Raw genomic sequence first — 14293 nt, forward strand, 5'->3', positions numbered from 1 at the left:
TCTTCCCTTTCAAATGTAGATTGCTGAGGCAGTCTTCTTGGCAGTGCATTTCAGGATCTTGAACTTGAGGAATAGAATTGTTTGGTGCCTGCTCTGAAAAGAGCCATCCAGCCCCTGCAGTAGCTGTCTGTGCTGTTTCTGGTTAATGGGATACAGAGAAATGGGGTGATGGTGAACTGCGGTTGAGTGGTAAGAAGTGATTTCAGAACAACGTGTCAAAGCAGATCATCTCCCAGGGCCCTACATGAAGATGGTTTTAGTAGCCACCTGTATTTGGAGATTTAAATTAATGAAACAGAATTGTGATGTTATCTTAATTGCTCTAAGGATGTCTCTTCAAAGAAATTGTCACAGAAAGAGTAACTTCAGAGGAACTGAGAAAGCAAAAGGAGATGGCTTTACTGTGGAAAAGCTAAGGAAAGTCTTCTGCCCTAGAAGTTAACATTTACGGATCTCTCTGGCAAATAATGGTCTCTGTTTGATGAGGGTTGAAAAGGTCTTAATCAAATCTAGTAGTCATTGCTGCTTCCTTCTCTCCTAATCTCCCTGATCCTGAATTATGAGATCCTTGTCTATTAAAATAAAACAGCATTTGTTAAAGCCTTTTCAGAATTAAGACCAAAACCATCAAAACTAATTGTTTGCTAGTATCAGATAAACAGTTTTTTTTTTAAGCTTGATGAATTGTTTGTAAGTGCTAATCAAGTGGGTGGAATCATAAAAGAGGGGGGAAACAAGCTGAAACAATATATGTAATTTGTTTGCATTATTATTGGAGATAATTACAAAGCAGGCATTCAAAAGCTATTTTTTATCTTTATACCAGAAAGGGGAAAATAGGGAGGAGAGGAAAAGCACAAGAACACATAGCCATTGTCAGCTGCAATCAAAAATATTTCTGGATTCACAATTGTTGAATATTAGCATTACTAAGAATGCCAGGGACAGAAGTGTCATGTTGAATGTAGAGTGATAACTTCATAAGGAGGCAAAGCTGAGGATATGACCAGTTTGCAGTCACAGAGAAATCAGCTTTAATTAATTTGAGTGCCAGCTCTGTGTATAATTACACAGCATGAGAGTTTGCATGCAAATGCGGAAATGCTGATTGTTCAAATACTTGTACTTTCTCATTAATACGTTGGGACTAAGCGGGGCTGGCCAGCAGACAGAATACAGCACACAGTGCCTGCAGGCTAATTTGTATTATACTGTAGTTAGCAAACAGATTTCAGATGTTTCTCCTTTCTTTAAATAATAAGCACAAAAATATGTGCGTTATTTTTATCTGTGACATACCTTGTTTTCTCCCTGATTAAAATAAAATGTTTTGGGCTTTTAAAAAACTGTCGAGGGTACATGAAACATTGCAATAACGCCAATTTGATGTCAGTAATGTTTATACCAGTTATAGAATATTTCTATTTGACGTTTCATGTAATTATCCAAAATGGCCATTTTTCAAAATTGGTGAAACTATATTTTAAAAAGTTAAATTTATATGTAAATTCCAAGGAAGAATAAAGCAGTGGTCACAGTTGAATTGCCTACTTGCGTATCAAATCTAGTATCTTGTGTCCAGCCTCAGTGGCCAGAGGCTTCAGGGAAAGGATTGATTTATTTGAGAAAACACCTAATCCTAAAACGTACTGAGGTGAGATTTTCCATTCTGACCCCTGAATCTCTTAGCAGAGATCAGCTTCAACCAAATTCCCAGCTTCGTTCACAATACCCTAGGGGAAAAAATCTTCCTTAATCACAACCAGAAGAAAATATCTGATACTTTCTTCAGAAAGTGGTACAAGAATAAAAAGAATTTACCTAAGTCCCCCAAATCTGCTATTACTACTACCAATGCTACTATCTATTTCCTTGACAATGCATTTAATAAATTTTAATACATTTCAATTCTATTGTACAAATATTTATGGAGCACCTATTTTTTGTCAGATGCTGCAAGGCAGAGGATATACAATAGTAAGCAAGGTACACAACAGACCCTGCACTTACCATCTCCTGTCTCTCAGGGGTTGCATGAAGGAACCTAACTCGGTTTCCCTGGGAAATATATGCCATTAGCAATTATCACCTTGGAGAAGCCCACTTGCAGAAACTTGAAACTATGGCCTTCCACACACACCGTTCTCCTGGCCTTTCTGAGAGACTAATTCCCTCTCAGACATTTCTTCAACCACATTCTTGTGTAAGATGAAAGGAGCTGCTTCCACCCCCAGGGCCAAATGGACACTGTAAAGGATATGTGAAACAATCTATCAAGCAAGCTCCGAAGTTTTATAAGAATAGTTTGAAGAGGAAGGCTGTCAATACCCTTCTCTGAAAGCCTAAATCTATCATTTCTCAAGGAGAGAAGCTTGACACATCATGTAGATGATATAGGACAGATATTTGACACCATTTGGTCTGACCAAAAGTAAGCAGTTATCTACCTAAGTATTCTCAATCAGTTCAGGAACACCGACTAGAGAGCATGACCTTTCCTTCCTAAAATGTCTGTTCAAATGTTCCACTGCCAAAACTTCCTACAGATGTGGTATATGTCTATGTACAAAAGGGAAAGTGACAGTAAAAACACTCATACACACCACCTAGGCTCCCACTTCACTTTCAGAGTGGTCTTAACCCTCTCACCCTACATATTAAAAATATGCAAGAAGGAAGGAGAAAATCCAGGATAGTGAAAGAACTCAAGGGTATCTTCATGATGTAACACAGTAATGTAGAAACAGTGGTTTTCAGGGGCTATGAGTTCCAAGTACCCTGAGCTCAAACAACTTTTCCTCTTGGTTCTATCATGGTCGGATACCCATGATCAGAAAGCACAAACAAAAATAAACCAAAAATAAATTCACGAAATATGTGTGTATTAAGAAAATTCCACTTGCCTGAGACCAAAATATTTAAACATATTTGGTATGTGGATATATTAGTAACTTTGGCAGGAGAGCAAAAAGTCTTAGAAGATTTTGTCTATAGGAAATGACTTCTAGTGTGAGGATGTGGTGATATATGAAATGACCTATTTTCATGGAGGATGCAAATAATTTAATGAAACAGTTCCAGGATAGGAAGGAAGGAGAATAAATGTGTAGAGAGGAAAGAAGAGGATTTCATCTGGAGAGAGAAAGTGTTCAGGAATCCTGAGGAAGCTCTAGCCACAGACATGAAGAAAGTTTGTAACCCAGTGTGGAAGCACAACACACCACCACTGATTCAGAATGGTCAGCTGTGCTGATTGTTACAGAGACTTATAGACCAGCTGACAGCAGCTACTGATTCAGCAAGGATATGGTCAACAAGAACTGCTTCCACAGATTTGTGGGTGCTGGATACATATTTCAAGGGCGTGAGAAAAATGAAAGTGCGAATAATTGGAAATAGGAAACATGTGGAATCTCTATTTGTAAAGTGAAGGGGAAGAAGTGAAGCAAAAGTGGAGATTTAACCATGTTTGTAGGAGAGAAGAAAACTAGTGGAGCTGAGCAATTGGGGGTTTAAGCGGACATGTGTCCTTAATGGAGCAGGAGTTGGGGAGAGTACAGGTAGCTGTGTTAGCTTTAGAGATTTAAAAAATATTACTCCAAGAAAGGAGAGGAAAAGGGGCTGGTGACAGAGAAAATCCGAGGGAGATGTGAGGAAAGTTATGAGAGTATATGTTGGATGCCCTCAATTCTAGTGAGGATGTTGGGGAAATCATTCCCTGGGAGAGTATAGGAAAGGGTGGATATGACATGGGGATAAAAATGACTTTGGGCTTCCCTGGTGGCGCAGTGGTTGGGAGTCCGCCTGCCGATGCAGGGGACGCAGGTTCGTGCCGCGGTCCGGGAAGGTCCCACATGCCGCGGAGCGGCTGGGCCCGTGAGCCATGGCCGCTGGGCCTGCGCGTCCGGAGTCTGTGCTCCGCAACAGGAGAGGCCACAGCGGGGAGAGGCCCGCGTACTGCAAAAAAAAAAAAAGACTTTATTTTCTTACTAAAAAAAAAAGGGTGGAGCAAAAATAATTTGCAATATTAGGTAAAGAAATGTGGGACAATAGAGAAATGGAAAATTGTCATTGTAAAAACTTCAATTAGACATTAACTTGTGTCAAGGTAAAGTGAGTAATGGGACTCGACTTGTAATTAAGAAACAATCTATAACTTTACATTCGTCAATATCAGTACACCTAAAGTAGTTGTTTACAGTTTAGCGCTCTTCCATTCTCCACTGAGAAAGGAACTGTGGGGAAGACATCTGCACATTGGAGTAAAGGAGACAATGCACAAAAGAGCTTAGTCTTTGGGGAAAACTATCCCTCTGAACTTCTCTTTCCTCCTGTTCACCTGTGGCCTTGTAAATGTATTTATTCAACAGAGGAGAAAGCTGTATGGAGGCGCCTAGGTTTCCCTTTATCACAGCACTTTCCCCCTACATAACCCAGATTCCTATTGGCTCATCCTCCCTGTATTAGGCACCAAAACCTGGGCAGCATTGCCTGAAAACCAGTGTTAAATACAGTTCCCGGGCTTCCCTGGTGGCGCAGTGGTTAAGAATCCGCCTGCCTATGCAGGGGACACGGGTTCGAGCCCTGGTCCGGGAAGATCCCACATGCCACGGAGCAACTAAGCCCCTGCACCACAGCTACTGAGCCTGCACTCTAGAGCCTGTGAGCCACAACTACCGAAGCCCACGCGTCTAGAGCCTGTGCTCTGCAACAAGAGAAGCCACCACAATGAGAAGCCTGCGCAATGCAACGAAGATTAGCCCCTGCTTGCCGCAATTAGAGAAAGCCCATGTGCAGCAAAGAAGACCCAACACAGCCAAAAATAAAATAAATAAATTTATAATAAATAAATAAATAAATAAGCACAGTTCCCATGTATCACTTGGCAAAGAAAGAGAAGGTCCCAAAGGTCTGTCTCTGCTTAATATGTCTGGAATTACCATTAGCATTTTAGGACAGGTGTATTCTTGGGCTTAGCTGGCTATTTCAGTTTTCCTACCAGAAGACAGGACCACATCAGTCATTGAGTGGCTGCCAGTGGACACAGGGCAATGCCTGGGAGCAGCAGGCCCGGGTGTGGTATAACAGGGGCGCTGTGCATTCTGAGATTCCTAAAGAGATCAGTGGTTGTAGTATGTCAGGGCTCCCAAGGACCAGGTGACATTTAGTAGTCAAAGGACAGTACAAAGATTGTCTCAGAAGGCTTCCACTCTACCACTTGCTTCCAGTTGCTTCTCTCAGTTTCCTTTTTTTAAAATGTTTTTTAATTTTTATTATATTTTAGATTTATTTATTTCATCTTATTTATTTTTGGCTGCGTTAGGTCTTCGTTGCTGTCGTGGGCTTTCTCTAGTTGCTGCCAGTGGGGGCTACTCTTTGTTGCAGTGTGCAGGCTTCTCAGTGCAGTGGCTTCTCTTGTTGGGGAGCACGGGATTTAGGCACACGGGCTTCAGTAGTTGTGGCGCACGGGCTTTGCTGCTCCGCGGCATGTGGGATCTTCCCGGACCAGGGCTCGAACCCGTGTCCCCTGCAGTGGCAAGCGGATTCTTAACCACTGCGCCACCAGGGAAGCCCTCTCAGTTTCCTTTTTGTTTGGGTCTCTTTCCCTGCCTTTTGCTTATCCTCCTCCCAACATTTACCAGATCCCAAATCTAAAGATCCTGTTTACTGGTAAAAGAGTTTGTAGCATGTAAAAATAAGGAATGTGGAAAGTTTTCAAACAAAGGAATAATACTCAAGCCAACTTAAATCAAAGATTTCTTGAGAGTCTACTTTATGTCAGTCACTGCAGTATATGTAGGGGATTTGAGGATAAACTTGCAAGACATTTTACTTATGGAGCTCATTTTTAAATGGGAACACAAACCTGTTTGACTAGAATACTTGATGACATAGAGGCACCAAGAAGAGAGATATTTCTTCTGTAGGAAAAGAAAAATACTGCCAAAGCAAATGCCTGAAACAAATGAATTTAGGTATGGAAATGCACATAAACATGAGCAAACTCTGTTTTAAAGAGATTTTTCTGGCAGCAATATATAAAATGGTTTGGATGCAGAAAATTCTGAAGAGCATTGAGGAAACTATTGGGATAGTGTATAGAAGAGAGGGGATGGAAAAGAGGATATAAATGGCAGAGATATCTCAGAGGAAATATTGACAGGGTTTTGCAAGTTATTGTGGAAACAGATAGGAAAGTTGTCGTATTTGACTCTGAGACTTCAAACCTTGTTGATGACATTAAGCAAATAGGAAGCATTAGGAGAAGTCAGAAATGTGAGAGAAAAGACACTGAATTCACTTTGAACGTAATGAGTTTTTCGTGGTGCCAGAGCCTATCGTTGTGGAAAAGAAAAGAGTGCAGGTGGAAACCTGTACCCGGCACTCTGAGATGACAGGGCCCGAGAGAGCTGTGAGGGTCATCTGCAGGAAAGTGTAGATGAGCTTGTCAAGGAAGAGAGAGAACAAGGAGAGAAGAGGGCTGAGGAACAAACTTTTAAATCACATATATGAAAAGGGTGAAGAGGAAGTAGACAAAAGTTGTAGTCACACAGTTAAAAAGAAAACTGGGGATGTCCACGGAGAGGAAGGGTGGAGAGTTTCTGGAAGAAGGGCTGGGCAGGAGACAAGCAAGAGACACAGACAAGAAAGATGAACTATGAGAATGTTGGGTGTCCCAATTAATTAGTCATTGATGACCTTCAGGGGAGAGGTTTCATTAAAATGATTGGAAGAGAAATCATATTACTAGGTGATAAGTTCTTACCAAATATCTCCAGTGTATTTGAATATTGGAACAAAGCAAAGCATTAAGCTTTCTAGGAGTTTACCCTTAAATTAAAAGAAGAGAAGATAAGGAAGAAGGCCTACTTCAAGAGTGAGGCAAGTAGCACCAGTTTACCCTGGTTTGCTACACCATTTTACCCAACTAGAGACCTGTTGTAATTCTGGTTTCTCTCAAGCTCTTATTTCGTGTTGTCAAGTGAAGGTGGGTGGCAGTTAATGGAGAAAAGTTGATGATGTTTAAAGATGACTAAGGTTGTAAAGGACAATTAGGCTCTTCCTACAATTCATACTTAGGAATTAAAAGAATTTCCCCCTAAGAAAGTCATCTTCACTCCACCCACTGTCCTTGACCTATTTCATCTTTTTTAAAATCAATTTATTTATTTATTTATTTATTTTTGGCTGTGTTGGGTCTTCGTTTCTGTGCAAGGGCTTTCTCTAGTTGTGGCAAGCGGGGGCCACTCTTCATCGCGGTGCACGGGCCTCTCACTGTCGCGGCCTCTCTTGTTGCAGAGCACAGGCTCCAGACGTGCAGGCTCAGTAGTTGTGGCTCACAGGCCTAGTTGCTCCACGGCATATGGGATCTTCCCAGACCAGGGCTCGAACCGTATCCCCTGCATTGGCAGGCAGATTCTCAACCACTGTGCCGCCAGGGAAGCCCCCTATTTCATCTTTTTGATCACAGTTTACCTTCACGGATGTGTGTGAATATGTCCTATCTTATGTGGCAAGCCCATTTGAAAAGGCCTTGATAATATTTATTTCATGTAAAGGTGTGTTCTTCAGTGACTGGCAATTTCTAAAGGCTACAGAATTCTCAGAAGAGCTTTGTTATCCATTCAGCAAATTCAGTAAAGTCAGCCTCCCTACCGTGTTATGCTTAGCTTAAGGAATAGGCCAATCTAGAAAACCCTAAATGAATGTACATTTTTCTTTGGCTTTTGTTTTGATGTAGCCACATGTTGTAGTGCTCAGTGCTCCGGACCTACCCAAAGCAATCTGATAAAAAATAGTGCCATACTACATGTGAATAGAAAATTATTTTTTGCCCTATTCAAATACTTTTTTTTAAATGAGCCACCCACAAATCCTCTCCAAGTACATACTGATGCCTGTTTAAGTGTGCTGCTGAGGTGCAGTATCTAGATTGTTGGAAGAAAATATAATTATGTGTTTACCTAATAGGTAATCTCTGTGTTACCAAAGAGTTATGTCTGGGGAATATAAATTATTTGTGTGCCGTATTAATATAGCATTCAATTGCACATAGTTTGTGTTCTTCTTTTAAAAATACAAGTAGCTATTTGATGTGTCTAAGATTTTTCTACATTTATTTTTAGTTGGAAGAATATCTCTGCCTCTTTTATAATTCTACGCAATTTTTATTCGTCGAAATATGTATCTGGATACACAAACGTGCACAGGCGCTCTCTCTCTCTCTCTCCCCCACCCCTCTCTCTCAAATACTTAGGGAGGCACCTTCAGAAACTTGTCCTGCATGGTTGTTGATTTATCTGTCAAAGAAATTCATTATCAAGAGAATACCTTGCTTTATATGCTTACTAAATTTTTTAAAAATGTTTTTCATTATGTTTATGCAAACGTATCTTGGCTAGCTCATAATTTACCAAATGTGAGCATTTGTCAGGGTTATTTCCAATCACTCAGAAAAATGTGCCTTTGTGTACTTTGATTATTTAAAGCAATTTTGTTTCCATTATGCGTATGTGCAGCCAGAACAGCATGGCTGTCTTGACTGAGGAATTGGGAATGCTCTTAATTTTCATATGTGCATCTGCAGAAGTGCTTTTGATTGTTTAACCACTGTACAGATAGAGATGTGGGCATAAAGGTTTTTGCACACATTTACTTTCCTTGGAATTTCAGAAAAGAGAGGTAATGCAACAACAACAAAAAATCACGCATGCTGTTATTTCCATTTAAAAGTATATATACTCAAGTGTAAGCTGAGGAAACGTTTAATATTTTGAAACATAAAAATTAGGATACACTCAGAAATCTCTGTCTTGTGACCACATCTTATTTATAAATTAACTAAACATCTGGACTTTTTCCCTTTGGACTGTGGGCTGGATTTTTTCCCCTTGTGTGAACATTATACCAAACTCTAAAGTTAACAGGGATCAAATAGTGTCATTCAAATTTGCTTACGTTGCCTCGAAGCAAACCAGCTTATTTGCTCATTAGATGAGTCCACTACTTTCCAAGGAGATGGAAAAGGGAAATAGGGGTGATTCAAGGCCTTAGAGACCACTATCCTGAATATGATGTCACCATATAACTATAGAATCAAGTTGTTTTGTTTTAATTTATTTATTTTATTTTTGGCTGTGTCTTTTGGTCGTTGTAGCTGCGCACAGGCTTTTCTCTAGTTGCAGCGAGTGCAGACTTCTCACCGTGGTGGCTTCTCTTGTTGCAGAGCACGGGCTCTAGGGGCGAGGGCTTCAGTAGATGCGGCACGTGGGCTCAGTAGTTGTGGTGCATGGGCTTAGTTGCTCCGCGGCATGTGGGATCTTCCCAGACCAGGGCTCGAACCCGTATTCCCTGCATTGGCAGGCAGATTCTTAACCACTACGCCAACAGGGAAGCCCGCCTCCTAGAATCAAGTTTTATTTAGTTTTTCTGGGCTATTATATATTATTGAATCTAAGATGCTATCAATAGTAAGATGCATCAATATTTTCTATTCTGGGCTTCCCTGGTGGCACAGTGGTTGAGAGTCCGCCTGCCGATGCAGGGGACATGGGTTCGTGCCCTGGTCCGGGAAGATCCCACATGCCGCAGAGCGGCTAGGCCTGTGAGCTATGGCCGCTAAAAAAAAAAAAAAAAATCAACCAATATTTGTAAAAAACCTTCAAAAATGTTAAAATTATCTTGTCCCAAACAAATTTTTGTAAAATCCATAACTCGATAATCAACCAAGTAAATTATTTGATTTAGCTGTCAGAGAATGGACTTTAAGAGAAATAACCTATTTCTCTGTCTCCCTCCTCACCACCAATACCTAAGCCAGTACCTGGCAAATAGTATTTTCCAAATAGATGCTTCTTGAGTGATTTAATTATGTGATTAATTATGACCAGTTCCTTTCCTTATCTCACTTTTGGAGATAGGCATTATGAAGCAAGAAATAATGGTAAGGAAAAAATTAAATTGCATTTTAATTGATTCCTCACATATTACATATCAAGATATTTTCTATTATAGTGTAAGATGCTTCTGGTACTATATACAATATTCAGTTCCTCATCACCAACCCATCTATTAATACCAGGCACTCTGGATACAAAGCTGAGTGGTGTTACACTCTAGAACAGTGGTTCTTAAACTACTTGGTCTCAGGACCCTGTTCTACTTTCAGATATTATTGAAGATCCTCAAAGTGTTTGTTTATGTAAATTATATCTCTCAATACTTATCACATTCGAATTAAAATGAAAAAAAATAAATATTTATCTATTCAACTAAAAATAGCAACAACCTCTAAAGATTTAAAGGTTAAGGGAGCAGATAGATAAATGAACATGAATTTTCTGTGGTTTGTAATAAGTACAGTGATAGAGGAAAGCACAGGGTCTTTTAGAAACATTTCCCAAAAGAGGATATGTCTGAGTGGGACTCTGAAAGACACCAAAGTGTCAGCTAAGTAAAGAGTGAAGTCTTTGGCTGTTTGAATCCTGTGCCTTGGAATGTTATTTCTGTTTTCATTTTATTAATGCTCTTTCTAAAGTCTAAAAAGATCTCAACCATATGGTTCCTTTATGGCAATTGGATTCCAAAAAACATGTATGTCTAGTCAAGTAAGGTCATTAATAAGCTATTACCACTCAAGGTTGAGTTACTATGGGAATTTGAAAGAGAGAACCTGGATAGTTGCATGAGATTCCATGTTGGATTGCACAGACATTTTTATGTGGTAAGCCAGATGTCATCTATTTTATGTGCTTTTGGGCTCTGTGTCCCAATAGAAATAAATTCAAATCAGTCCTCATCAATGTGACACGGCTAGATATCACTAAACATTTTAAATAACACTAAAAGGATGTAAAATAACTGACATGGATTGAACTCCTAATATGCGACTTAGTGGCCTTACAGACATTATCACATTAATTATCAAACAATTTGATGGGTATTTATAGTAACCCAGTTTTTAAGACCAGGAGACCGATGTTCAGAGAAATTAAGTAATATGGCAAAGGCCACAAAGTACAGAACTGGCTTCTAAGCCAGCTGTATTTAACTGGGAAGTCTCTGCTCTTTCCCAAAGTGGGGTATATGTAACCTGGGAACATGCAGAGGTGGGTCAGAAGGAAGATAAGCCCCAGAGCACATACTGTACATTTCACGAGAGCACAGATTTACCTTTATTAAAGATTCTTGGGGGCTTCCCTGGTGGCGCAGTGGTTGGGAGTCCGCCTGCCGATGCAGGGGACTCGGGTTCATGCCCGTGTCCGGGAAGATCCCACATGCCGCGGAGAGACTGGGCTCGTGGGCCATGGCCGCTGAGCTTGTGCGTCTGGAGCCTGTGCTCCGCGATGGGGGAGGCCACGGCGGTGAGAGGCCCGCGTACCGCAAAAAAAAATAAGATTCTTGGGCTTCCCTGACAGCGCAGTGATTGAGAGTCTGCCTGCCGACTCAGGGGACACGGGTTCGTGCCCCGGTCCGGGAAGATCCCACATGCCGCAGAGCGGCGAGGCCCGTGAGCCATGGCCGCTGTGCCTGCGCGTCTGGAGCCTGTGCTCCGCGATGAGAGAGGCCACAACAGTGAGAGGCCCACGTAACGCAAAAAACAAACAAACACACACAAAAAAACAAATAAAATGCAAAACAAAAACAAATATATAATGAAATAAAATGGAAGCTGCTTGAATTTTTAAGAATCAGATGGAGACTTCAAAGAAATTCCACAAGTGGAGAATCTGGGATTTTCCCAGATTGTCCAAGAGTCAGAATTCCTACTCTTCTTCATTGAGGGGACTTTTAGGATACACTCTGAGACATTCATTCTTATAGCAAACAAAACAATGTGCTTTTTCCAGTAACTAGACCAAATGCTGTCCAGGTAGTGTTCAAAGCAGTCTCAGTAAAAACATGCTAGTAAAATGCTCATATTCCTGATTGCTATAAGTACAAGTCAAATTTCTAAACATCTTCCACAGATGTGACATCAGTAAGTACCAGAAAAGATGAGGTTAGAAGGAGAGAAGCAATTAACTCTACTATTTATAAACAGCCACTAATGGCAGATGATAATGATGATTATGAGAATGAGTATGATGAAAACTGTATCTTTTACATATCTACCATGTGCTAAGTGCTATGTATGAATTCATCATCTTAAGTAAACTGCACAAAAATCTTATAAGGTGATCTTATTATCCTCATTCGTGTATGTACCCAGACATAATACTATTGCATTCATGTTATCCCAACAAGTATATGAGCTATTATTATCCATATGCTGCCAACCACAAAATTGGTCTCAGAGTGAATAAGTCATTGCCCAAGTTTACATAGTAAGTAAATGATGGAAATATGCACAGACCCACTATGGGCTTGTCTCAAAAGCTTCATGTCTTTCCATTCCAGGCTGCCTTGATATTAGGTAGAAGTCACTATATAATTTTTGTATACACTTGAATACCTTTGAGAGAAACAGGGATACTATTGTTAATTGTGCTGGAGCAAGAGACATAAATTGGGATTGCCCCAGACAACAAGAAGTAAATGGTTACCTTATTATTAGACAAAGATTGGAGCTATATGGTATCAAACTTTCCTAAAAATAACTGCATTTAAATATCTTTGTTTAAAAATATTTACCGATCATTTTACCTTACGCAATTTTTATAATTTACAGGAAAAGCACCTTTGTGTATATTTAATATCTGAGAGATATTTTTTACTTAGCAATGTATAAGAAAACAGTAGAGTAAAAAATATGCATCTTTTTAATACATTTTTATACACAATGGAACAGAAGTCAGGCATAAAACTCTAAAGAGGAGAAAGAAGGTTTCGAAAACTTGAATTCAGTATTAGAAGTTAATGAATGCGGCACTTGCTGTGTTCTGAATGGTATAACTTAACTGATTGAAAGGAGAAAATTCTGAGAAGTGTGTTGCATACTTGAGTATTTTCCTATTTCATAAATAATCCTGTAACAATAAATTGAGATGGTTTTATATAATTGTGGCAGGTAGCTACTCCCCCTTGATCTAAGTACAGGTTTGGGCATGTTTTTTTTCTTTTATGGTTGCTTCTACTCCAGTGTATCGTAGGTGCAAGTCTTAGTGTCTTTCCAGTAAAAGAAGAAGAGCTTATAATTTCTTTTGTTTCTTTTTCTTTGATGCAAGGGTTCTCTCCTCCGTTTTTAACCTGCTTTGTTCAGTCATTTTTTTCTGCTCTCATTTTTTTTCTCCTCAGTAGATTTACATAAAGTTAAGTGACTTAAGATGTTTGTAATATTATTTGGGTGTTTTACTGCTTCTTGCTTTGGCTACTCCTGATCATATCCAGATTTATTTTCTAGAGGAAGCTGTTTTAGTAAAATCCTTCTTTTTTTGTTAGTAAAATAAGTACTATAAACTTTCTACCAAACAGGCCACTCAAAAGTACAGATTTGTTCACAAACAGATGAATTTTTCTTTTTTTAATTATAAAAACACATAGTACATATATTCTTGAGTGATACAATATGTACCAGCAGTCAACAAACATTTTATCCAGACATTAGATCTAAACAAGAGAAAAAGCAACAACTCAAATAGTACATTTTACCACTATGACATTTTGCTCTGTGTGTGTGTGTATCTTGTAAATTTTTGTGCTTCAAGTCGCCTTTCAGTTTTTTAAAACCATCCTTATGAATCTTTTCAGTTGGCTGGACATCAGAAAAGAAGACTTTTTTCTCTCAAATGAATATGAGAGTTAGTATGTTAAGCGTTGAGTAAGAGTGTGCTGAGCACTTAATGCAGCATGACGTGCATGGTACTCCCCACAAGCTTACCTTCAAAAGGATGAGACAGAGACAAATGTAGATCTGCATACATGTCAAATTGCCAAATGCTGGGGGAAGTATCTTTTATCCCCCCCGCTTTCTCTTTCATTGTCTCTTCATGAGACCGAGGGCACAGAACATAATGAGGAACAGAAGTCAAAGGAAGCAGAGTTCTTAGGTCCACTGTGCACGTTAGTATCACAATTAATAGTTGAGATTTTTAGGCCAAGCAGATCAAGGAAGGGAAGGCTTCCCGTTTCCACAGGCATCCTTAGGCCTGTCAGTTTTAAAGTTAAGGATTATGTGTTTCTTCCCTTCACTTATGGCAACCACTGCCAGGACATCCAAAGCTCCACAACATCATAATTGCTCAAGGTACTGAAATAAATAATATCACCTCATACAAAAAGGGACGAGAGCAGTGAGAAGAAAGATGTAAGTGATAAGAAGGGAAGAAAGAGAGGCATATATGCTATTGTATCT

The sequence above is a fragment of the Mesoplodon mirus genome (genome assembly GCF_964341445.2).
Source record: "Mesoplodon mirus genome assembly, chromosome: 3".
Lineage (NCBI taxonomy): Eukaryota > Metazoa > Chordata > Mammalia > Artiodactyla > Ziphiidae > Mesoplodon > Mesoplodon mirus.